General features: G+C 45.3%; 1 long non-coding RNA gene across 4 annotated transcripts in view; it reads left to right on the top strand.

Annotated features, from left to right (window-relative positions):
- Nucleotides 1-15734: 15734 nt before the first annotated feature.
- Nucleotides 15735-27452, top strand: part of LOC141050240 (uncharacterized) — a 94581-nt gene continuing 82863 nt past the window's right edge. Inside the window, exons 1-5 of one of the 4 annotated variants that reach the window (XR_012220500.1) lie at nucleotides 15735-15753; nucleotides 16337-16529; nucleotides 18311-18405; nucleotides 18481-18570; nucleotides 19005-19624. This is a non-coding gene — a long non-coding RNA (uncharacterized lncRNA). Of the gene's footprint in view, nucleotides 15754-16087; nucleotides 16530-18310; nucleotides 18406-18480; nucleotides 18571-19004; nucleotides 19625-27452 lie in introns of those variants that run through there. The other 3 variants (XR_012220499.1, XR_012220498.1, XR_012220497.1) reach the window with 3 other exon arrangements.

Consider the following 27452-nt stretch of genomic DNA (forward strand, 5'->3'; position numbering starts at 1 on the left):
CCCCCCAATAACACCTCCACTCCCTCCAATAACACCTCCGATGCCCCCAGTAACACCTCTGCTCACCCCAGTAACGCCTCCGCTGCCCCTAATAATGTCTCCGCTCCCCCCAGTAACGTCTCCGCTCCCCCCAGTAACGCCTCCACTCCCCCCCAGTAACACCTCCGCTCCCTCCAGCAACGTCTCTGCTCCCCCCAATAAGTCTCCGCTCCCCCCAGCAACGTCTCCGCTCCCCCCAATAACACCTTCGCTTTCCCCAATAAGTCTCCGCTACCCCCAATAACACCTCCGCTCCCTCCAATAACGCCTCCGCTCCCCCCAGCAACGTCTCCGCTCCCCCCAGTAACGTCTCCGCTCCCCCCAGTAACGTCTCCGCTCCCCCCAGTAACGTCTCCGCTCCCTCCAATAAGTCTCCGCTCCCCCCCAGTAACGCCTCCGCTCCCCCCAATAACATCTCCACTCCCCCCAATAACGCCTCCGCTCCCCCAGTAGCGCCTTCGCTTCCCCCAATAAGTCTCCGCTCCCCCCAGTAACACCTCTTTGCTTCCTGCCGGTGTCAGACCTAAGGACTGATGGAAACCCCGAAATAACGTCCCCGGAGCGTGAGCTGCGATCTCAGGGTCCCCAGACCAGATCACTCTTTATACCAGGGTCTGTGCAGCAGATCTCTCCTTATATCGGGGTCTCTGCGGCAGATCCCTCCTTATATCGGGGTCTCTGCGGCAGATCCCTCCTTATATCGGGGTCTGTATGGTGGATCCCTCCTTATATCGGGGACTGTGCGGCGGATCCCTCCTTATATCGGGGTCTGGGCGGCAGATCCCTCCTTATATCGGGGTCTGGGCGGTGGATCGCTCCTTATATCGGGTCTCTGCGACGGATCGCTCCTTATATCGGGGTCTGTGCGGTGGATCGCTCCTTATATCGGGGTCTGTGTGGTGGATCCCTCCTTATATCAGGGTCTGTGCGGCAGATCCCTCCTTATATCAGGGTCTGTGCGGCAGATCCCTTCTTATATCGGGGTCTGTATGGTGGATCCCTCCTTATATCGGGGTCTGGGCGGCAGATCCCTCATATCGGGGTCTGTGCGGTGGATCGCTCCTTATATCGGGGTCTGGGCGGCGGATCCCTCCTTATATCGGGGTCTCTGCGGCAGATCCCTCCTTATATCGGGGTCTGGGCAGCGGATCCCTCCTTATATCGGGGTCTCTGAGGTGGATCCCTCCTTATATCGGGGTCTGTGTGGCGGATCCCTCCTTTATCAGGGTCTGTGCGGCGGATCCCTCTTTATATTGGGGTCTCTGAGGCGGATGGCTCCTTATATCGGGGTCTGTGCAGCAGATCGCTCCTTATATCAGGGTCTGTGCGGCAGATCGCTCCTTATATCGGGGTCTCTGCGGCAGATCGCTCCTTATATCGGGGTCTCTGCGGCAGATCCCTCCTTATATCGGGGTCTCTGAGGCGGATCCCTCCTTATATCGGGGTCTCTGCGGCAGATCCCTCCTTATATCAGGGGGATCCACTCTCCGGATCTGTCTTTCATTGCTGAGGCTGTTTGCAGCGCACCGCCGCCATCTAGTGGTGATGTGCGGTATCGGCAGTAGCTGTTTGTCCCTCTGCTCTTCCCGTCCCTGGCTCTGCAGTGGTGCATTGTGGGAAGAAGAAGCTCATTACCTCAGAGGACAGCCGCCATTTTGCCCCCCTGGTCCATGGCTGGTATGGAGGGTGGTCTGCATTAGTCGGGGTCACAGTGATGGGGGAGACTCCTGCTGGAAGCTGTGACCAGAGGGGTCTCCTCTCCCCCAGCCCTTATTACTGGCTGGGATCTGTAGTTCTCCAGTAAGGAGCTCGGTGCTGTGTCCCTATGACAACTCTGCAGTGTGCTGTGGCCCTTGTCCCAGGCCCCTCCCCCAGACATCCCCCAGCACAGACCCTGCAGCCATTGCCATCTCTGCTGCCGGCCGCCATGCTGACGGTTTCCTCCATAGTGAGGGGTCACTAGGAGTTATTACTGGGGCTCCTCCTCCTCTGGACCCCTCCTGGGGGAATGTGCCCCCTCACATGAGGCCACTGCAGCCCCCATTACCCCCGTCACCCCCCAGGGCGGTTTACCCATTAATGGCCGGACAATCCCACCACCCCCGGGTTAGCCCCCCTTAGTGAGAATTTGGGTAAAAAATGACTACATTCGTTAGATCTTTGTTAGATCCGGTTTGATCAACCAAAACTAACGTTAGATCACCCCTACAAAATGAGATATTTACGATCTTTTCCAGGGGGGGCTAACCCGTAGCTAGCCCCCCCAATTATGAAATTTGCCGTTTTTTGGATGGATTCTGATAGATATTCATTAGATCCGGTTTGATCAGCAAAAATTAGCGTTAGATCTCCTTTCGTTTCCGAGATATTGGGGGTGTCAGGTGGGGGGTTAGCCCCCCTAATTTGAAATTTGCCATTTTTTGGATGGATTCTGATAGATATTCGTTAGATCCGGTTTGATCAGCAAAAATTAACGTTAGATCTCCTTTCGTTCCCGAGATATTGGGGGTGTCAGGTGGGGGGTTAGGTACGGGTTAGCCCCCCCTAATTTGAAATTTGCCGTTTTTTGGATGGATTCTGATAGATATTCGTTAGATCCGGTTTGATCAGCAAAAATTAACGTTAGATCTCCTTTCGTTCCCGAGATATTGGGGGTGTCAGGTGGGGGGTTAGGTACGGGTTAGCCCCCCCTAATTTGAAATTTGCCGTTTTTTGGATGGATTCTGATAGATATTCGTTAGATCCGTTTTAGCAGCGGTCCTGAGGTGTAGATGGAGAAGAGGAGGGGTCCAATTGGGGGAGACCAACAGAGAGAGAGTGAAGTGAGGAGGTGGTGAGTGAGTGGGACAATCTGAAAGTTCGGTCAGCGAGTCAGTCATTCTCGTCCCCCATGATGCCTACAGGCTCGCCTCTTCGCAATCATCGCAGCACACTGTCCCCCTTCCTCGCCATGACACATCGCCAGTGAAGTCCTGATGCTGCCCACAACTGGCCTCCGTCGAAGTCGCCGCTGCTCAAACAGATCTAACGAATATCTATCAGAATCCATTTAAAAATCGGCAAATTTCAAAGTACAGGTGGCTTGTTTTTTGCATAGCTAGCAAGTTGTATTTTTCCTTGGCACCACTTTGGAGTGCATATAATGTTTTGTATAAGTTTTATTTATTTTTTAGGAGAGGCAAAATTTAAAAAAAAATTAATTACGCTAATGTTTTTTGAGTTTTATTTTTAGTTAGTTTCCAGTGCGGTAAAAATAGCAGAATATCTTTACTCTCCGTGTCAGGTCGGACACACCGAAACCAAATTTATGTAATTTTTTTTCTTTTTACTACTTTTAAAAAGTAAAATGTTTTTTTTTAAATAATTGGAGAGGATTTGGTCTCGCCGCATGCGCAGCCCCGTAGCGCTTTTATTTGTCTGACTACGGAGCTGTGGGATGCCTCATTTTTTGCGGGAAGAGTTGTAGTTCTTATTCGGACCATTTTGGAGTATATCCGATTTTTTAATCGCGTTTTATGCCTTTTTTTGTGACTCAAACAGTGAAAAAAATAGAAATTATGGCTTTTTTTAATTTTTTATGGTGTTTACCGTGTGGAATAAATATTAAAATATTTAATTTTTGGGGGTTGGGATCCCAGCTGACAGTAGGACAGCTGGGATCCCGCGATTGCCGATGGGGCTAGCTGGGGCTGCCATTCCCCGCCCGACGTGAAAACTCTATGGCGGATGAATAAGGCCCGGCTAGCCCCGTTGGCAAAAGTCAATGGGCGGTCGTCAAGGGGTTAAAAAAGCCTGTACATAGACTAAACAAAAACTCCTCATGTGGTCTCATTTTTAATCAATTTAATTATCAAAAAAATAAATCTTATTAGTACAAAAACACAAGTAAAAGTAATACCTTACAGAAATAGATATTTAAACAGTGAAAACCTGAAAGTTTAGGACTGTAAATCCCTGTAATATAAATATAACATGTACATTTTAACATCTAGACGAAGTTCCTGAGTTATCGGTGTTTGAATTATACAAAAAACAAAGAAAATTACTAATGTGACTAGATATAATTTTATTCAAATGTTTAATGTCATAGAATACCAATAATAATTTACAATACATATTCACGAAAGATGTAGGCTGTATCTAAAGAAGAGAAGGACTGAAAATTCCCATGAGTGCAAAGTAACTCAAACAAAAGAAAGAACACTATCACCCCAACACCGGGGCGTTACTGTTCTCCTTCACCCCAACACCGGGGCGTTACTGTTCTCCTTCACCCCAACACCGGGGCGTTACTGTTCTCCTTCACCCCAACACCGGGGCGTTACTGTTCTCCTTCACCCCAACACCGGGGCGTTACTGTTCTCCTTCACCCCAACACCGGGGCGTTACTGTTCTTCTTCTTCTTTCCTTTGTTTGAGTTATTTGGCACTCATGGGAATTTTCAGTCCTTCTATTCTTTAGATACAGCCTACATCTTTCGTGAATATGTATTGTAAATTATTATTGGTATTCTATGATTAAACATATTTGAATAAATTTATCTCCATTTCCCTTATAGTTTTTCTCCACTCATACAAAAACCCTACTTAGGAATGGAGGAGCAGTCTTTGGATAGAAAGAAGTGCGTGGTGGTCAGAGCGCTCCTCCGAGGCCGGCTTAGCTCCTAGTAGAGGCTGTAGCTGTGCTCAGCCTGTGAGGAGCTTGGCAAGCGCTGCTGTGTGTCACTGCCTCCTAAGCGTCCGGACCCAGACTGCAGATGTCGGATCAGACAGCAGCAGCCCTCCTGTAGGTGATGAGCTCCATGCAGCCACTCGCTCCTGCTGCCATGTAAGCCATATTGCTGTGCAGCAGGTGGTGAGGAGTGGGACTCAGGACACACAGGAGAGCAAAACGAAGGCAACATTACTGACTTTGGGGGCATTATTGCTTAACATGGGGGTATGTGAGGGTTATTACTTGTATTACATGTATTGTGTGTAGAAATCCATGCAAATTTACATTTTTTTTGTTTCTTCTTGGTTGGTACAGTGTGGCAGTGAAAGCCACTGAGATTTGCATACTAACCTGTACTGTATTTATATGCAGAGTCTAAAGACTCTTGTAAGTGCCTTCAAATTTCCCCTTACAATTTCCACAGCTGTCCACTAGATTTCCTTTTCTTCCATGATCTGCATGATATCACGGGCATGGCTAGCACTGTGGCCAAACTCCTGATTGGCTGGCTGCTAGCTCTAACAGCAACCAGCCAATTAGGGCCACGGTCACATTGCTCTCCCCTTTTCTCCCTTTTGTCAGTCAGGCTGATTAAGCCAGTCGGCTGAAGAAATAAAAATCCGGAGGATGGTTGGCGGGGTAACTTGGGGGCACTTTCAGAATCTGTAGACCCTGCATCTATATAGAAGTAAATATATATGCCCCCTCCCTGCCCACTTATGAAATAGAAAAGTTTAGTTACTCTTTGAGAATTAACAGATAGTCCTCTTTTTTTTTTTTTTACTTATTGCTTTTGACATATAACTAATTTTGAAATCTAGTTTGGTTTCAGTTACAGTATATGAAAATGGTCTGTAAATGCACTTAGCGTAGGCTGAGTTCACAAGGACATCGTATAGTTATATTCAGCTTCTCTGTCCAAAGGAGAGGCTGGACAGAACCAAATATAATAGTTTGCTTCCCTGTTTGCTGGAATGGGGACAGTAACTTACTGAACTGCTAGTGCTCAAAATATTAGCACTTTTTTTTCTTCCTACATGCAGGCCTTTTTTTTACCCCCCTATTTTAAAGCAGCCTTAACATTTCTAGTACGAGCAGTTCAGAAGGCTTGTATCCTTATTCAAGTTATCGGGGAAGCAAAAGTCTTTGTTTTGTTGTATTCAGCCTCTTATTTTTGACAGAGGAGCTGAATGAAACCCCCCTGACCCCCAGCCTTAGCTTTACAAGAAGTGTTTTAAAGAATAGCTAAACTTTCAAACCAGTTTAAATCAATTGGCTTCCCCACCCTCATTCTAACTTACCTTAGTCCTGCCAGTTTTGTGTTCCTACACTGTGGTATCAGCCATGGTTCTTGCCATTCACACCTGCTCTGTCTCCCTGACATCCACCCAATATTTTCTCTGGCAAGTGTCTACATGTGTAGTCACCCAAGATGGCATCAGCCCCAATCGGAGGCTTCCTTTTCCTGTGAAATCTGATTCGCAATAAGGAAAGGAAGGCTCTGATCAGTTCTGGTGCAATCTTGGGTGACTCCATATGTAGTCACCAGCAAGAGGAAATATCTGGTGGACATTGGGGAGACAGAGTGCGATGCAGCGGTCAGGAGCGCTGTACTGCTGCAGGACTAAGTAATGTCATAACAACAAGGCCCGAGGAGACAATAGAGGTAAACTTGCTTAAAAGTTTAGCTACTCTTTAAAGAGCGATTGTCTTTACTCATTTGTTATACCTGTAAACAGGAAAAGCTACATTTTAACATATATTACAACTTCTGCATTTCCACATAGTTTATGTGGGTCTACCGTTTTTACAGAGTAGCTCATGTCGTCGTAAACTTCCCAACAACTGTCCTTTCTTCTACAATATGAAATGTAGTGGTTTCCTTGAACATGCATTATAATGGCTCCTAATGTATAACGTATATCTGATATGATCACTTGAGTGGGGAATTCAGAGATTCGTTGCTTTCTCGGTAAACCAACACGTGGCTCTATTATAAGATGTGGTCCTGGTTTGTAGATAATCGTAGTACGTTGGCTGCAGTTGGGTGTACATGGTTTATTAATGACCTTAGATGAAATTTGCATAGCACGCTCAAAACCATGTTTTCCATCATTAGTGTTGATTGGCCAAAAGATATTGCATCGTTCTTTGTTGTTTTTACATGTGACATTTTGACATGTAGATATTTCTGTTGAACTGGGGATGTCTTTTAAAAACAATTCTACTGTATGGCCAATGTAATCTTCTGCATCCAAACTCGTAATTCCACCTAGAAGTGTGTGGCTTGTGTAATTTTCCTGTATCAACTGAGCTCTCTTTCTGTACATGTTTTGATTTGCCCCAAATTCCACAAAATACTTAACAACACCCAAAAATGGGTTTTCTGAGTTAGTTATGAAGTTTCTGTATGAGTCATAATCAACAAACATGGTTGACAAACTATGAAGCAAAGAGTCAAATGGGCAAGTATTATTGACCTTATACACGTTATTATTTATATTAATGGTGTTCAAGAGATTCCCATTGCGCAGGATACCTAAAAGTTTTCGTGAACAAGGATCATCAATTATTTGACATATATTTGGATACGGCGTTAAATATGTTGGTCTCTTCTTGAAAGGTATGTTCAGTGGGGAAAGTAAAACCTTGGACTTCAACGATTTGTTATCACCTTCATTTTGTGCTATGGGAGTATGTACAATTTTCAATTGAGAGTTGGTTTTACCCCGCCAACATTCTTCTTCCCTAAGCTCTACCACACTCTGTTCCGTGTTCCTACTTTCTAAAACACTTGTTTCTTTCATAAATTGTTGAAGAGGCAGGAGAGTGTCTGTCAGTTTCTTTATGTGTTCACTAACAACTTCTTTTTCATTACTTTTTTCCTGCTGCCCATGTTTGTCTATGGCAGATTCATCGATGACCTCTTCCTTTTGCAATGTTACTAAACTGTTACTTTCTGTGACATGTACAGCAGCTGCCATTTTTGAGCGCCCACACAGAGCACTTAAATGCAATGCAACAAATTTGTCAACTCGCATTGGAGTTTGAATATGCTGAAGAATGGAGTTCTTCAAAAGGCCAAAATCTCCCTCAACTGATGCAGAAGAGGCTGTTTTATTTGGTGATTTAAAAACTGGTTGCATCACAGATGTCCAAATAGGAAAATACTTCAGAAGGTGAACTAGTTTATGAGAAAAATCTGGACAGAAGTAAGGGTTTGGCTGTTCCCCTTGTTCTAGACTTGCAGTTTCTGCTTCTTGCACAATGTCATTTAGCCATCCTGACAGTGGCTCACTATAGTTCTTTTCATTTTCATCACTGAGTATTTCAGTCTCCTGACAATTCTCCAGATACTCATCAATAATTCTCAAATTCCCAGTCTCAATGCAATGGCAAAGGTATGCCTTTGATGTTTTATATTTTGATGTTTCACGATCACTGATGTTACCTGTTGTCTTAGATACACAAAGAATAAAGGTACTGAGAACAAGCTGTTTAAGAATGTCAAATGATTCACACTTGACCAGAAGTCCAACACATCGTATATAGAACTTCCTCACAAGTTTTGCATTTTTTGGAAAGCACTTCCACCGACATACAGTTTTAATCAGGTGGGCAACATCTCCTCGTATATAGCATTTCGGTTTTTCACTTTTATTGCCAAGTAGGAGGAACAAGCAAGTCCTCAAGTATGTGTTAAGGCTACAGTCATTTAGAGCTCGTGACAATGCACCAAGTAATGCATGAGAAAAGTCACAGACACATTCTTTAGGCAATTTCTGCACATCCTTTATCCATTTTTCCAGCCAAAAAGTTATAGTTGGAGTATCTTGAGTTTCACTCAACATTTGAGATACACTCATTTGTGTATTCTCAAAGTTAATAACAATCTCATATAAAAAAATATGAGCAGACAATTTATTTTCTCATTTTATTTTTAATACCAAACTCCCTGTGGCATCTACTTGAATGCGAGGGAAGCAATGCTTTGAACAATACTTCTTAAAAATATATATTTGTTCCTTTGACCAATAATGAACAAAAAAACCATCATATGAGATAGTATGAATATCTCCTGCATACTTATGAGTACTCTTCATCTGAGACAGTGATAAAACTGGATCTTTCAACTTTGGTGTACCAAACATCCTATCCATAGCTTCTTGCCTAGCATCTTGACAAATTCTTACTGATGGTATGGTTGGTGGTTCCTTTTCTCCAAATGCTATTTCGGAATCAATTGTTTCTCGTCTCCAATTGGAGGGTAAAGTTTATAACATTTCTTCTCCAAGTTTCCTTCTCTTCTCACCTGTCAACTGATTTTTTTTGGAGTGTGGTATGGGTCTTGTGTCAGGGGCTCGAACATGAAGAATTAAAGGGTTTCCCAGATTAGGTTCCTCTTCTGCAGAAATATACACTGCTGCTTTGCACTCTGTGCAATGCCCATTTGCAGTTAAGAACTTTCTTGCTTTGTCTTCACCCATACGAACTTTGTTCCTCCTAAAGGAGAAGGCACATGGGAGTCCATGCTGTTTATAAAGAACCTCTGTTATAATAGAAGTCCATGCGTGTTTTTTGAGCACCCTGCGCCTCTTTTTGCTGTCACCCTCATTATAGAACACTGTTTTGGGCTTGATCTCTAAGTATTGGTCATAAGGGATTAATACATGCCATAGAAGTGTTGGTTCTAGTCCCTGTGTGCGCACAAAGCCACCCTCTGAAGAGTGTTCCTCTGAAGAGTTTTCATCAGATGTGCTTGTGTCAGGCCACAACTCCTTAATTTCTGTATCTTTTGATTGAGGCAAGATGTTATGTTCCATACGTAAGAACGTCTGCAGATCATACCTATTTTGAAATACATAGTCATGTATCTGTTTGGGTTTAAATATAGCCTGGGAAGTTTCTGATTGTTCCATCAAGGAGCTATATTTCTGCAAGGAGGGGTGAGAACATACTTCCCTCCAGATAGGATCAGAGGCTGACTTTAACTCTCCATTAGCATTGAAAATGCCAGGATAAGATTTTAATGTGTTTTTTAATGTCTGACTATCAATAGAGGGTTTTCGTGGCATCTAAAAACAAAAATAGGAAAACAATTAAATGGATAAGCTAGTATGTTTTTTTCTTGTCACTAATAAGATATTAAAAGGTATATGTCTAGTTAGTGTTATGCCACCCTCACATCAGCCATAGACTCAGTCGCTCCTCTCATGCATGTTAAAGTGCGACAAACCAATAGGCAACCCTGGCACAACAACCTCACCAAAAAACTTCGACAAGCATCCAGGGTCGCAGAGTGGCGTTGGAAGAAAACACGCCTGCCAGACGACTTCACTGATTTCAAACTAGCTACACTTGCCTTTAAATCAGCCATCACCTCTGCTAAACAGACCTATTTAACAAGCCTTGTATCTTCACTATCCCACAACCCAAAACAACTGTTCAGCACATTCGACTCTCTCCTCCGCACACCACTGCCACCTCCAACTCCCCATATCTCTGCTGAGGACTTTGCCACCTACTTCAAAAACAAGATTGACCAAATAAGGCAAACCTTCACAGTTCCACCACCCCAACCGCTCCACATACCAGACCTCTGCCCCTCCCTAATAACCTCCCTCCCTCATCACTGAAGGAGAGCTTACTCATCTCCTTTCCAAATCACGCCTCACCACCTGTGCACTTGACCCCATCCCTTCCCATCTGCTCCCCAACCTCACTAACATGATCATTCCAGCCCTAACCCATCTCTTCAACCTATCCCTAACTTCTGGTACCTTCCCCTCTGCCTTCAAACATGCCACCATAACACCCATCCTCAAAAAATCAAACCTTGACCCAACTGCTATGCACAGCTATCGCCCCATATCACTGCTCCCATTTGCTTCCAAACTCCTTGAATAGCATGTCCATGCTCAACTTTCCTCCCACCGCTCATCTATCTCCCTCCTTGACATCATGCAATCTGGCTTCCACCCCCCACCACTCCACTGAAACTGCCCTGACCAAAATTACTAATGACTTACTAACAGCCAAAGCTAACGGACAATTCTCCATCCTCCTCCTTCTTGACCTGTCCTCTGCCTTTGACACAGTTGACCACTGCCTCCTGCTATAGATTCTTTCTTCCTTTGGCATCAAAGACCTCGCCCTATCCTGGATTTTCTCATACCTTTCTGACCGCACATTCAACGTCTCCCACTCCCACAATACCTCCTCATCCCGCCCCCTCTCTGTTGGAGTCCCCCAAGGCTCTGTCCTGGGGCCCCTACTTTTTTCTATCTATACTCTTGGCCTAGGATAACTCATAAAGTCCCATGGCTTCCAGTACCACCTGTATGCAGATGACATTCAGATCTACCTCTCTGGCCCAGATGTCACCTTTCTGCTGTCCAGAATCCCAGAGTGTCTATTAGCCATATCCTCATTTTTCACCTCTCGCTGCCTAAAACTCAACGTAGACAAAACTGAACTCATTATCTTTCCTCCATCTCATGTATCTTCCCTACCCGATCTATCTATTATGGTAAACAGCATCACGCTCTCTCCCACATCTGAAATCTGCTGCCTTGGAGTAACTCTCGACTCTGCCCTGTCCTTCAAACCGCACGTCCAATCTCTTGCCACCTCCTGTCGCCTGCAACTCAAAAATATTTCCAGAATCCACCACCCTCGGATCCTTCAAACAGAACCTGAAAACCCATCTTTTCAGGAAAGCTTACAGCCTGCAATAACCATTCTGCCGCCTCACCACCGCTGCCGCCTCACCACCACCAGAGCTGCTGCACCCCTGACCTTCTGTCTCTTCCCCACTATCCCGTAGAATGTAAGTCCGCAAGGACAGGGTCCTCTCCCCTCTGTACCAGTCCCTCATTGTAAATCTGTTTACTGGTAACGATATCTATAACTTTGTATGTAACCCCCCTTCTCATGTACAGCACCATGGAATTAATGGCGCTATAGAAATAAATAATAATAGTTTCAAATAAACATTACTGCATGTAACATGGAAAGTGATCCTACTTAATTGCCAATACACCATGGACATCTCAGTGTTTTGGTTGGAATTTCATTGTAAAGTTGAACTGTCATCAAAAAATAGATTTTGTTTAAAGGGTACCGGAACCTTTTTTTTATTTATTTTTTTAATTCTGTCATGCTGTGGCTGCTGGCCACAGCATGACAGTAAGGTATGTGCGGCAGTGCGGCGGGACATCTGTCCACCAATGCCGCTGCACCGGCCGGGGACCCCCTACCCCTGCCGAATCTGGTGAGTGGAAACCTTCAATGATCTGGTGATGAACCAGGTCATTAGGCATAACGCCACTGCCGCTGAAGCCCACCCACCCACAGCCATTGAATGGGCCAAGAGCCAACGTCACGTGACGCAGCAGTCTGCTGCATCATGTGATGTTGCAGGGGGCGTGGCCTTCATTCCAGGAAGTGACCGCATCGCAGCCACTCCTGGCCTGCCCCCGGCGCAAGGACCTTGACTCATTTAGCATTTTGCCAGATCAGTCAAGCGATTCCTGGCTCTGGTGGCGGTAGGAGGGGGGACGTTGCATTTGCAGCAGCACTGCGGGCTGCAGGAGGCCTGGAGCACAGCTGCACACCGTTTTCTGTCATGCTGTGGGCATCAGACACAGCATGACAGAATGCAGAGTAAAGGTTCAGATACTCTTTAAGGCTGTGTCCATGCTCACAATTTTTCCCCATCAATGACTGCCATCATGGCAGGAAAGAAAAAAAGGTGAGGTGACGGTCCCATTCACTTTGAATCAGACTATCATTACAATTTTTTGTTTCCCCACTACTTCACCGTCCCGTCATGTCATCGTAAGACTGGGTGGGAAAGTAGTGGGGAGAGAATGCTGCTAGCAGCCTTATTCTTGTCGTCATTCACTGATGGTCAGAGCCCGGCCTGTCGTCTGCCCCTCAGAGAATTAATACTTTTCAGTGCAGTTTCATTTCTCTGGCCCCTTCTCCTCTGGTTCATGAGCTGGAGGTGGTCGGATCGCTGACATCTGGCACGCTCTCGTGTACTTGCAATCTGCAAATGAGCCTGCATGGAAGAGAACAGTGCCAGCAGGGGAGTTCCTCAAGTATACTGGATGATATCCGCCATCTAAACACAGAAGCTGGAGGAGGAGACAGATAAGATAATTAGCTGCCTCAGACTGCATGCCTCTGCACACCCATCAGTCTGGGAATGCCTCTTTAGTGGTCTGTGAGTGCCTCTTTAATGGGCATCATGCTTCTTTTTCTTTTGGATTTATATATGTTGGTGTGCTTAAAGGGAATCTTCCACCTAATGCTGCCCTATGCAGCTGTCAGCAGGCCTGTATTGTCCTGCAGACACACAGAATAATGACACCAGTGGCGCTCCACTCCGAGGTGCCGTCTGGGTGCTGCAGCGCCCAGAACTAGGCGCATGCCAGCTATCTAATAGCACGACTAGGCCGGTCATGTGGTCTGTGGTCACTAGACCCAGCTCTGCTGCCAGTTCTCAGCATTTCAGTGAAGCATTCAACACTCGTGTGAATGACTAATATCCTATATATGAATAAATTGGCCAACACAAATAACGTAATGGGGAGGCTTGAAGTAAAGGACGGGTTTGCAGCTACTTGGCACATTTTCCTGTTGTGCACTTATGTGCTTAAAGTGGGATTTAATTTGGTAACACACAGCTCTCTGCATCCATTCTCCTGCCGCCATCCATATCTGCACACACTGACCAGCAGATCCATACACACAGCAGATCAGACCTTCCTGCATAGAAATATGCCATACATAGGGAATCAATCCCGACCTTCACATTTAGTGATCACACTTATACAAGGATGTGTTTCTCTGCCTGCTCTTATGACTAAAGTGAAGCTGAACATCCAAAGAATAGGTCACACACAGGGTCAAACAGAGGGTGGGATCAAAATCACTCAAAAGTTGATACATTGTGTTGATAAAACTACATGCAAATGTAAAAGGAGGTAAGTGGGTTTTCAAGCCATTGCCCCACCTGGTTTTTCCACATGTGGTTTTCAGTGGCCTCATGCAGTGCTTAGGGAGCTGATGAGCATGTGATCGGCTCCATCATGCTGCGCTCCTGTTCCGCCGCTATCCCACCTGTTGCATTTCCTGCCCTGTATTTAGCTTTCAGGTAACTTTTGATAAGTCATAGAGGCATATCAATGTTTATCTGCTGACGTAGGCTAAGTTCACACTGCTTAAATATGACACCTGTTTTCTCTGAGCCGGAATTAAACTCTGAATGTGGTACTGCAGGGGTTCCTTGGTGTCTCCTGCTGGCGGGGTGACATCGCCCCTCCAGTGTCCTATGCCAGGGAAACGCCAGGGAACCACAGACAAGTCCTGCAGTACAAGACCCACAGGTAGCCGACAGCAAGGGAGGCCATGAGTACCGGTGCCGCTGCAGCGAAGCGGGAGGACGATGTGCAGGGGAGCACTGCTCACCGGCATCCCTCTGTTGTGGCGCTGTAAGGATTCCCTGAGCTTTTCCGCTGGCAGGGTGACGTCACCCCACCAGCGTTCTGCAGCCTGGGGAAATCCCGGGGAACCCCTTCAGCACCATACATCACATGCTCACATTGGATTACAGATCAGCTACTACCAGGGGTTAAGTTCTGGGAAAAAACTGTGGGAACGCACCAAGATTTCCTACTTGCCCCCACTCTGATGAGAGTTACACAAACGTAGTAATGAAATAATACTGCCATACTGTGACTGAATAAAACACCATGCAAAGACCAATATTACTCCTATACAGTGACCATAGATAGGCAGAAACTAGCTACACGGGCGCTCTGCAGACCGCACTAGTGGTTATGTTACCTTTAGGCCTCTGTCACATGATCATATGCGTGCGTTAAAAATGCAGCGTTGTCACTGCACATTTCCCATCATATTTCACACAGCCCAGTGATTTGTATTAATGGGCTAATCAAGTAATATGCTACAGAATAGAACATCCTGTAATTGTTATTTTTTTTTTTACACGCATTTGCGTATGCATGAAAATAACGCGTATGAGAATAAACGCATCGGTTTCAATGGGAACATTTCATTGTGAAATACACATGCGTGAAAAACACAGCGTATTACACGACAAAACTAAGATCATGTGAAAGAGGCCTTATATCCAGTGGTCACATGCGACGTTTGCTGTTACTGGGGTCATTTGCTTTTCCTATTTCTAGTCTAGACCGCCACAATGAATTTTCCAAGCCGCTACTTGTCTCTGTAGGATTTTGCATTCAGACAGCTACGGGTTAGCCCTCCCAGAAAACGATCGGAAATATCTCGGGAACGAAAGGAGATCTAACGTTAATTTTTGCTGATCAAACCGGATCTAACGAATATCTATCAGAATCCATCCAAAAAACGGCAAATTTCAAATTAGGGGGGCTAACCCGTACCTAACCCCCCACCTGACACCCCCAATATTTCGGGAACGAAAGGAGATCTAACGTTAATTTTTGCTGATCAAACCGGATCTAACGAATATCTATCAGAATCCATCCAAAAAATGGCAAATTTCAAATTAGGGGGGGCTAACCCGTACCTAACCCCCCACCTGACACCCCCAATATTTCGGGAACGAAAGGAGATCTAACGTTAATTTTTGCTGATCAAACTGGATCTAACGAATATCTATCAGAATCCATCCAAAAAACGGCAAATTTCAAATTAGGGGGGGCTAGCTACGGGTTAGCCCCCCCTGGAAAAGATCGTAAATATCTCATTTTGTAGGGGTGATCTAACGTTAGTTTTGGTTGATCAAACCGGATCTAACAAAGATCGAACGAATGTAGTCATTTTTTACCCAAATTCTCACTAAGGGGGGGCTAACCCGGGGGTGGTGACAATCCCTCCACTTCTGACCGCTGCCCCTCTATGAGGTGAGAACTCTGGAAGCTTCCATGGACCCCGGGGAGTCTGACACTGGCTTCTCCTCACATATTGGCCTTCATGTCAGTGGTAAGATTATTAACCCTTCAGGTGCTTCACAGGAGTTTTTGGAATGTTTAACCCCTTCATGATAGGATCTTTTTGCGTTTTTATTTTTTGCTCTCCTCTTCCCAGAGCCATAACTTTCTTATTTCCCGTCAGTATGGCCGTGTGAGGGATCGTTGTTTGCGGGACGAGTTGTACACAATCCACAGCAGGTCAATTGTGCGGAATCCGCAGCGTGTGCACAGAGCCTTACTGTCTGTCCTCACCCTGCGCCAGGACCTGGGAGGGGGCAGCAATCAGTGCAGGCTCCTCATCACCTGGCTGCAATCTGCTCCTCAGCTGGGAGTCAGCTCTGAGGTGTCATTAGGGCGGAGTCAGCAGGGGACGCTGTGATTGGCTGCTGGGGGTCTCCTGTGCAACCTGCAGCAGCTGCTCCTTATACTGAGGATGGTCTGCAGCTTTGTGTGTGAGCTGTGCATATTGTGGAGTCGCAGCTCCAGGGAAGGTACAGGAGACGGCTGCTCTGTGGAGGGGGCACTTACAGCTGTGTACACTTGTGTCTTGTAGGGGAGACCCCCAGTAACGCCTCCGCACCCCCTTCCTGCAGGCTCCGGTGCTGTAGGACTGAGCTGCCGTCTCTATTCTCTGACTTCTCCGTCTCGCTGCTCTTTGCTTCCTGCCGCTGTCAGACCTAAGGACTGGTGGAAACCCCGAAATAACGTCCCCCTGAGCCCGGACCGTGCGCTCTGATCACCGGGGGGTGCAGTGGATTCCTCATCTCGGTGGGATCCATTCTCCTGGTAAGAATCTGTTACGTTCTATGTTACCTTCCTCTCAGGCTGTGTTCACACATTGCATTTTCAATGCTTTTTTTTTTTTTTTTTTTTCTTGTGTGCAAATCTTAGCTGCGTTTCACAGTAGCAGCAGAGTCTGAGATTTCCGGAGTTTTCTGTTCACGGTTTGGGTTTTTGTCCTCTGTGTGTTGTGTAATACGTCGGGTGTTGCAGAATTCAGCGTATTACATCCATGGAAAGCTGCGAGTGCTGCAACAACGCTGCCAGACCGCAGGGATCAGGTTTTGCTTTTTTTTTTTTTTTTTTTTTTTACCCTCCTACTGCCAAGAAAGCAGGTTTTGTCTTTAAAAAAAAAAAAAAAAAAAAAAAAAAAAAAAACATAAAATGTGACAACTTCGCCTTAGGAAGCTGAAAAACAAAATGCCGTAGGGACTTGTGCACACTGAGCCGTCATGGTGGCCCATACACCTGGAGGTGTCACGCTGTACAGCACAGACGGACCCTGCAGTCATTGCCCATCGCTGCTGCAGGTGGCCATGCTGACAGTTTCCCTCTATGGTGGTAGCTAATCCCTCTACTGTGACTAGTAGTTATTAACCCCTTCAGGATGTGCGGCGCGGTCTTGCCCCTTCCTTTGATGTGGCCTCCGGCGCTGAGCTCCCATCTTTCCCGGCACATGTCGGCTGTTTTGAACAGCTGATGTGCCGCTAACAACTGGGGGTGGAATCGCAATCTCTGACAGCGGCATTTAATATGAATTTGCCGGAAGCGCGTCACTTATCCCGCCCACGAACACCCGTGTGACATGACCACAAGTCGCCGATGGGTTGACATGACAGCCCGGGGTCTGCAGGAGACCCCTCTGGTTGCCATTGCCGGATTGCTATGAGCGCCGCCCAGCAGTCGGGATCCATAGCAAGTGAGCCTTTCTGCTACACAGAGTAGATCTGATCATCGCCTGCATGTAGCAGAGGCGATCGGACAGCTGCAGCTTCTAGTCTCCCATGGACGCTATTAAAGACAGTGGGGAAAATAAAATTGTTTCTTAAAGATATTAAAGTTCAAATCTCCACCCTTTCACCTCAGTCAAAATAAAGCAATTAAAAAAAAAAAAAAAAATACAAAATACCCGTTTGGTGTCGCTGTGTTCAGAATCGCCCGATCTATCAAGCTATAAAAAACGATATCAATAAAAACGTCAGCTCTGTACGCAGCAAATAATCCCTCACCCAACCAGAGATCAAAAAAATAGACACCACAGGTCTTGGAAAATGATGCAAATTTTTTTTCACCATTTTAATAAAAAACCACCTAGACATGTTTGGTGTCTACAAATTCATCATGGCCTGGAGAACCATAAGGGCAGGTCAGCTCTAGCATTTGGTGAGCATGGTAAAACAAAAATCCAAAAAACAGTTGTGGAATTGCACTTTCTTGCTGTTTCACCGTACTTTGATTTTTTTTTTTTTTTTTTCCCCTTTTCGAGTACATTATATGGTAAAAGCAATGATGTCATTCAAAAGTACAACTTGTCCCTCAAAAAACAATCCCTCACATGGCCATATTGACGGAAAAATAAAAGATGTGGCTCTGGGAAGGAGAGCGATAATCGGAAAGGCAAAAATGAAAAAGGTCTGAAGGGTGAAGGGGTTAATTGTAAATCATCATCATCCTCTTCTGGACCCTTCCTGGGGGAATGTGCACTGCTCAGATGATTGCACTACAACCCCCATTATCTGATATCTGGAGGTCTCCCAGTGTATGTAATGGATTCTCTTTATTTTCAGATTCTGGTCGTCTATAGTGGAGAAAACGGAGACATCACCGATCTGTGAGAAGCTTCTATATACTGCCCCCTAGTGGCCGGTGTCCTGGAGCACATGTAAGGACTGGTGGAGATCACTGAGTGTCGGTGTTGCCTGTGATCTGTGGTTATAATGGCTTTTCTTATTTTTAGGGTTTCTGCTGATTTTTCCCACTGAGGATTCTTCCCGCTTTGCTGTTCTGATCTTGCTGATTTCCCGCCCAATATCCCCGGTGCAGTAAGGTGAGTGAGAATGTATGTACTTGTCCAGGACTGGTCTATAGGATGGGTCTTCATTACCCACCAGAGTTCACATTGATGACCTATCCTGTGTATTAGTTTACCCCCCTTAGTTTGCTTGTTCCTCACGCTTCCCTGTCTCTCAGATGGGAACATGGCGGGACCATATGTTCTCCATGTGCCGCGATATGGGATTTCACGTTTCCATCAGACTTCAGGTTTGGATCAGATTTGATCCATGATCGGTTTCTACAGTCACTGATGTCCCTTAGTGGATGCGTGATCATTGGGGTCTTCTCATATCTCTGGAAAGTTCCTAATGTCCGGTCATAGTACCACATCCTCCACGGTTCTGCAGGTCTTTGGTCACTAGATGTTTGGGAGGGACGGTGTAGCTACTTTATCTGTTGTGTGACCGGCTTTGTCTCTGATTTCAGGGTCTCCTTCTCTATCACATGGATCCATCCTGCTGAGAAGAACCAGAGAATGAAGGCCTCAAGTGACCGAGTGATGCTCCACTATCCGGTGACTTTAGTCTCCTTTTATCTATTGTAGAAGTTACCGATGGCTTTCTGGGGTAAACCATTCCGCCCTGAAGGTTCATCACGGATTGTCTGATCTTCTCACTGTGAGATCAGTGGTGAAGTTGAGCGTTGGGTCTGATGAGAGATTTCGACTCTTTAGTTGTCGCTTTTTAAATGGTCATTAAGACTCTGTTCCAAGTTACTGGAAGACCCAGATTGTCAATCAGGCACCGGCCATAAAGAGCGGGCTCCGATCAATGGTTTTAAGTCACCTTTGATCTCACACCAAACACAATTTTCATGACTAGGTTGTGAGGAACGTCTAAGCAGGTCTATGAGGGTCCTCATATCTAGTCCCCAGGACCTTCACTCAGTACTGACCTGTTAGGGCTGCCAGAGTGGGTAGTCTGGTTTGGGTGTGCCCACCACGGTGGGCCTTCTACTTACTATTCCACATACAGAACACTGAAGGTCATTGTCCTCCTTTGGGGAGCAACTTTGTAGGCCATGAAAAAAAAAATATTCATATTTTATATTTGTCCATATGTTTTCTTTACACATTTTGCACACTTTGGCTTTTGAATTTTTTTTTATTTTTTTTTGACTTGCTGCTTGTTTAACTGATTTGATCTCTGTAAAAGATGCTTCAGCAAAAGATGGTTACGAAGTCATCCACCATGCAATCTGAACTCGCTGATGGATTGTCAGTGAACTCATTCTGCAGCGAGTAATAAACATTGCATCAGAGTAAAGGGTAAGTTCACACTGGGCGTGTTTTTTCATCTTCTTTTTTTTTTTCTTTTTTTTTTTTTTTTTCTAAATCTACAGCAACACCCAATCTCTTGGCAGGAAAGAAGCTGCAGAGAAAAGCATGTTTTTCTTGGTTTTTCAAGACATTTTTGGTGCCTGTTTTTGTGGCGGTTTCGGCATGCTAGATCGGTCTCTTGTGCTTGCTGATAGTTTTCAAAAAATATCCTATTCCATAGAATCAGATTTTGGCACAAAAATGCAGGAAAACCTGATACCTGCGTTTGTTTGTTTTTTCACCACTCATTCAATTCAGTGGGTGAAAACACGGTCACGCTCTGTCCAAAAACCGATGCAAGATACTGATGACAAAAACCAATGTGTGTGCACAAGATTTCTGAGATCTCATAGACTTTGCTGGCACTGGAAAACGCAGACTAAAATATACATTAAAAGCTGCAAAAACGCCCAGTGTGACCTTACCCTAAGTTTAATGATGCAAACTGTGTGTGGGGGAAAATGAACCCCAAATATTGGTGTAAACCCTTTGAGTTTTGACTTTACAAGTGTTATTTCCTTACTCCTGATCTTCCAGGAAAACCATTATTATATGTTATAGGTTCCCTTAGGCTATGGCTGTAGCCAACACAAAAAATGGTGCGGTGTGTACGTCCAACAGTGGCCTCCTCTAGGAAGAAGCCATGGCGCCTGTCACCGCTGGCCCCGATGTGAGACATTGCCCCGCCTGGGTTACCTGTGCACCCGCAGCTCTTCCATCACACTCTGCTAATGACAGGCGCCGTGGTACTGCCATAGATGCCGCAGTCGGCTTTACTCGGGGAGGTCGGAGCTGGAACGTGAATTCTCAGATTTCCTCGGCTGAGTCCTCGCTGTCGTTGGCACTGGGAGGATTGATGTATTATACAGTGTGATGCTTTGCTGAGCAGTGGGGGTGAGAGATCTGCATATGTCATCGGTGGTAGGACAGACGTCCCGTCCTCTCCGCACACCACCCTTAGCTGACGCTACGTCTTCACTATGATTATTAGTGTCCCTATAATATGGAGAGATATGGAAGGATCTATAGTGTCACTGCAGAACCACGTCACGTATTTGGGGTCTTGTTTTCTATAAAGATGTTAAGGGAATGGGATCAAAAGAATTTGATCAGAAAATGACCGGTCTGGTCACTGATTACAGCGATGGGTAGCCTCTATGCGATGGCTGACACAGGATCCACCATGCACAATAGGTATCACAGCCCGCCTCATATATTAAAAGACCTTATTGGGTTATCAGACGCTTAATGTTGGGGACGTCCAGACTCCTTTTAATCACTTGTAATAAAATGCCCATCTCATGCTGATCTCATGCTGTAGCCGTAAAGAATCAGTCTATGAGACCATCTATCCTCCACACACAATACATGGCCGTTTTTAAGCTGCTTATAGTCGTAGAGTTACAGTTGCCTAACTTCTGATCTATATGGAAGTGTCATCTGTATCGCTCTTCTTGACTTGGCAGCAGCTGCCTGTCGCTAGTTACAGGACACAGTGTGCTGGAGACATGGGAGTAACTATAGTGAGAGGAGGACATCTGGAGCCTCGGGTGCACAGAATCTCCCGCTGGCTCACATATGACCCCTGTCCCTTGTTGGTCTCTTTGTGCTGAGGCTCATGAGCTTTTTGTTCATCCGTGGTCTAGAGATCAGATGTCTCTCGTGGTAGATGGAGACGTACGGATCTGATTGGAGCAGGATGATTGTGATGTACGTAATTCTGAGGCTATTCACTAGTTGTCAGAGGCTTACACTATTGTGGACCCCAATGCAGAGAGGCCTCATCCTCTGGGGGGATTTGGTCTCTAGAAGATCACTTTCTCTCATTCTGTCCTTTCGATATGTATGTAGTGACCGGCCTTCTGGACCCGATATAGGACCTGGTTACTCTCAATTCACAGACAGCACCAAATTATAAATATTTCTTGATAAAAATTTACTTAATAGATTAATATTTATAATATAAACCCACAACACAACATCTGAGCTAACCATCTATGAAGGAAGAGGAGAGAACAATCCCTATTCTGCATCTATTGTCGCCCTTCCTACCAGCGGAGATTGGCGCCCTTAGTCCTGCGCAGTGACGCCCCCACTCTTCGACAGCTATCCCTCCCTCTCCCTAGACAACCCTATATGATACACAGGGTGCAAAGAGTGGTCCGTAAGGTACCATATGTAATTAGGTCAACAAGTACCCTAATTCTGACATCATATGGTATGTGACATGTATCAGAAGGCTTTCAGGCAAGAAATAAACAGATCACAGATTCACTAGCGTATAGAGGCAGATATTGCACATATCCCAAAACATCCAGGGGAATAATGGCTCTTAAGAACGGGGGTTATAGCTATTCATCAGGTGTTAATAGGGATGGCATATATAGGTCTCCCCAAACCTCAAAAATTCCCCTACGATATATTTAACAGGGTTCCTATAACACTGGAGGTGCGCCCATGTATCAAAATATATTTCATCATTTAAACTCCATCCTTTCATTATATCTCACCATCAAGTAATATCCTATTCCTGTGTCCCCCACGGGGGAGGGATAATGACCAGGTATTAGCCGGGCACCCCTTCCTTTAGTGGTGACATTGTGTATATCTCCAGAGCAGTGTGCCCCAGTTCCCATATATCACTCACACATCACTCCGATAGTACAGTCTCGTAGCACATTTCACAGGGTTTTAGAGAACATATGGCGAAGGTTTTCTCATATAGTAATTCCTTAGCTACGTCGGTGGTTGATTTCCACCCTTTTTCCAGTACATATTTCCACTGGATAATATCCTATTTGTTTAACCATTAATTTTTATTTACAAATTGTGTCGAGCATTACATCTTATTGACAGTGTTAGGGAAGGGAACAAGATTGGGGCGGGGGGGAAGATGACATTACACTTACTATCCAATCACATTCTCTATATGCGTATCTGCAAGATTATTTGACAACGGTATTTAAGCGGAAAGATAACCAATTGTTCCATTTTTTTTTTTTTTTTTTTTTTTTTTTATGAAACCGATATATTATTGTAGCAATTAATTTTTCTGGTAGACTATTCTCGTTAATCAGTGAAACGACCTCGAATTTGATTCTTGTTGCTACAATGATATGTACAATCACTATACGAAACTCACAGGGACACAAGTCCAAATCAGTAGTGAGTAGCGCCTGCTGTGCGTTAAGTCACCGATATACCACAAATTTGGAACATCAAATGATCTATGGTTTCCCACAGACTCCTAACTCTGCTGCAACTCCACGATATATGTAACACGTCTGCGCCGGGGTTGCCACGTCTCCAGCACGTGTCTGGGGAGCTGCGGAACATCCCAGATAATCTATAGGGAGTGAAATACCACCTATGTAATAATTTCCTTGCATTTTCTATGTGGTTAGTACATTTAGATTGGCTTCCAATAATTGAGGAGGATGCCCTCCACTGATCCGGTGTGAATGTGCAGTTAGGTCTTTTCCCCATTTTTGCAGGTATGTCTTTAGTGACGGCAGGGTATTCTCCAACATACAGTCGTAGCTTGTGGACAATGCCCTGATTCGTGATGTCGGTTTCATCATCAATCACCCCGTCATATTCCCAATGAAAATATTAAGAGATTCAAGCAATAATCCTAAAATATATTTGGCAAGAGAAAAATCCAGAGTCCACGCGGACACTCTTTATGAGTAAGGGAGGCCTGGGATGCCCCTCGGTGGTCCGTTACTACAGAGCCGCATTATTCGTACAATTACGAATAATGTGGAATAATGATGACCGGCACTGGATAACGATTGGAAAATATCTGAGAACCCCCAGTGTCTCAGCTTTTTGCCATGCACACCACACCATAGTACCTAATAGAAACCTAAACATATCCCCAACAATAGATGTGACTCTGGAGCTGTGGAGTGTGCTAATAAAATAGGCCTTATACAAACCGCATTCCTCAAAGCCCCCATAGAGACACTGGAGCATTGTATACCGGACCTCAAACTTGATATCGAATTTTTATCCAAAATCGCTTCAATTGGGAGTTTGTGTGAGGGGGAGGAGTTGATTAAATTTTTATCATTGTGAGATAAGTACAATGTCCCTGAAAGGGTTTTCTACAAATATTTGCAGATCTGGCATTTTCTAACTGATAGGAAGAAAGATACCTGCATCACCATCTAAACTACACTCTGTGCGGCTAATATCCTATTTATATACACATCAGGAAACTTGTTTAGTTGCCACTTGTGGCAAAAATTGCACATATTCCTTTAAACGGACAAAATGCCCCAAGTTCAAATGCACCACATATAGATGACTTCATGTATAATCTCGATGCTTTTTCCCATTATTTGGTTCCTCAGGAGAACATACTGATATATAGTCCTACATCAGAAAAGGACTTATCTTAGCGTTTCAATGAGAAAAGCGTGTATAATGCCCATCCACCTCTGATTGGGAGTCGATATCCGCTATGCCAGTTTCTCCCTGCATCCCCTCTGTTTTAGGAATCTCAATATTCACTTCCTGTATGAATGGAGCACGTATGCGTTCCTCTGTGCTCAGGCACGGGGCGGACTGTGCTTGTATCCTTTTCCTGTGTGAATGGAGCACATATGCGTTCCTCTGTGCTCAGGCACGGGGCAGACTGTGCTTATATCCTTTTCCTGTGTGAATGGAGCACATATGCGTTCCTCTGTGCTCAGGCGTGGGGCGGACTGTGCTTGTATCCTTTTCCTGTGTGAATGGAGCACATATGCGTTCCTCTGTGCTCAGGCACGGGGCAGACTGTGCTTATATCCTTTTCCTGTGTGAATGGAGCACATATGCGTTCCTCTGTGCTCAGGCGTGGGGCGGACTGTGCTTGTATCCTTTTCCTGTGTGAATGGAGCACATATGCGTTCCTCTGTGCTCAGGCACGGGGCAGACTGTGCTTATATCCTTTTCCTGTGTGAATGGAGCACATATGCGTTCCTCTGTGCTCAGGCGTGGGGCGGACTGTGCTTATATCCGCTTCCTGTATGAATGGAGCACGTATGCGTTCCTCTGTGCTCAGGCACGGGGCGAACTGTGCTTATATCCGCTTCCTGTATGAATGGAGCACGTTTGCGTTCCTCTGTGCTCAGGCACGGGGCGAACTGTGCTTATATCCGCTTCCTGTATGAATGGAGCACGTATGCGTTCCTCTGTGCTCAGGCGTGGGCGGACTGTGCTTATATCCGCTTCCTGTATGAATGGAGCACGTATGTGTTCTTCTGTGCTCAGTCGTGGGCGGACTGTGCTTATATCCGCTTCCTGTATGAATGGAGCACGTATGTGTTCCACCGTGCGCAGGTGTGGGGTGGACTGTGCTCATATTCACTTCCTGTTTTACTGGAACACAGGTGCGTTTCAACCATGGGAAGCGCGGTCTCCAATGAAGGAAACCACCTATGCCAAAACATGGTATCCATTCACAGACAGCTGTTTCGGGGTATTGCCCCTCATCAGTGTGGAGTAGGAAACTGGCTAGTAGGAGCAATGCCATGTTTTGGCATAGGTGGTTTCCTTCATTGGAGACTGCCCTTCCCGTGGTTGTTACTTCCCGGGGAAAGACCTGGCAAGTCATTGCTTGCATTGAGAAACATGTGATGGTGTCTCTGCGGCTTGTGTTTTGCATGTCTTTGCGTATTTCCCATAAGGGATGGGGCATTGCTCTAGAATCACTGCGTTGAGAAACACGTGATGGTGTCTCCGCAGTGTTGGATGTTGATCTCCCATGAGTTCATTCATCCTCGTTTTTCACTAATATATAGCCCAGCGCATCTAATCCCATTCATTTGCTCAAAGAATGAATTATAAGAGCCATATTAATATTGTCACGAAATTCCCATATCTATTCCTCTATATATCAATGTGCTTACACTTTTGGGGATGGGGTAATCAGATCTAATCTCCATCACAATGATTGGGATAATGAATGAATATATAATAGTAATTAATAGAAGCCAAAAACACCTATTTAGGTCAGTGGTCCAGATATGGCGGGTTTCACTCAAGGTTCAGAAAAGAAAAATTATGGGTGTCCTAGACTAAAACATGTAAAGGAGAGTGGGGGACGTGATACAGGGTCATAAAAAGCAGCCATACTGCAGCAGCTCACTGAGACCATCTGGAGACACCCTTCATATGGTAAATCCACCTTGCCTCCTTCTGTAAAGCAGACGGTCCCAATCCTCCCCATCCCCTTTTTGTGGAGTAACCACCTCTATGGCCATAAAGTGGAAACAGTCCTAGTTTCCACCGTGTACCTCTCTAACGTGTCTTGAGATAGGAGTGTCTCGTGCGTGATGATGTCCCTCACATGTTCCCTCACTCTCCTCCGTAGTTCGCGTTTTGTCTTTCCTATGTAATCCGTGGGGCATATACAGCTGATATATCGCCCCTACCGTCTTACAATTAGAGAAGTCCCGACACTGATAGATTCTCCCTGTTTTTGTACTGGAGTAGAAGCCTGTTCTCAACATATATTTACAAAATTTGCACCTACCACACTTGAAATGACCCTTTTCCCCTATTCTCCAGCTATGTCGGTTGTCTCACAATAAGGGAATATGTACTAATTGGTCTCTTATAGTCCTCCCCCTGCGATAGGTTTTCATGGGAAAATTAGAAATAAGGTCGCCCACCTCCGGGTCCATTGTTAGTATGTTTCAATATTTTTGTATTGCCTGTCTCACCTCTCCTCATCCATCGTCATAAATACCAATAATTCTGATCTGCGGGTCCAAACCTCCTGTTAGTTCTCAACAGTGATGTCCTTTCTTTCACTGGCTTCTATGAATGCATCATTTAGAATATTCTGGGGATAGCCTCTATCAGGGAATCTCTCTCGGATCATGGGCTTGATGGTGAAAGTGAGGGTAAGTGCACACGTTGCAGAAAATTTCTGCACAAAAACCTGAATCCCTTCCCAGAAACCGCACCTATTTTTCCCGCGGCGGTTTTTGCGCGTTTTTTGCGCGGTTTTGATGCGTTTTTTACCGCAGCGGTTTCTAAAAGCATGGGAGAAGCCTAAACCGCGGAAAAAAACACAAAATTAATGTGCATGCTGCGGTTTTTACCGCGATGCGGTTTTTTCGCTGTAAAAAAACGCATCAATGTGCACAAAAAGTGCAAAATGCATAGAAATGACTGTGCACCTTATTTTTAGCGGTTTTATAGTGGTTTTATAGTGAAAACCGCGGTAAAAAACGCTGTGTGTGAACACAGCCAGGTTGATAAGCAGTTTCTTCTTACCTGAAGATTTTTCCCTTCATGATTCCCCTCCTCAAGCTGGGGGAGTGGTGGTTATCCCAACGGAGAAGGTCATTTATAGCAGTGGGCTTACGAAATGTTTGTCATTTGTCCAGTATCATCTCTGCCAATTCTCAGATCCAGTAAATTGATGGACTCGCAGTCAATTTCGTAGATCGATCTGAGACCCAGAGAATTGACATTAAGTTCTTCCACAAATTTTGTGAACTGCTCCTGGCTAGCAGACCACAAAATGAGTATATTGTCCAGGTATCGCCCCCAGAGTA

This window comes from Dendrobates tinctorius, unplaced genomic scaffold, assembly GCF_039654945.1.
Source record: "Dendrobates tinctorius isolate UK_male_01 unplaced genomic scaffold, ASM3965494v1 ptg000151l, whole genome shotgun sequence".
Classification (NCBI taxonomy): Eukaryota; Metazoa; Chordata; class Amphibia; order Anura; family Dendrobatidae; genus Dendrobates; species Dendrobates tinctorius.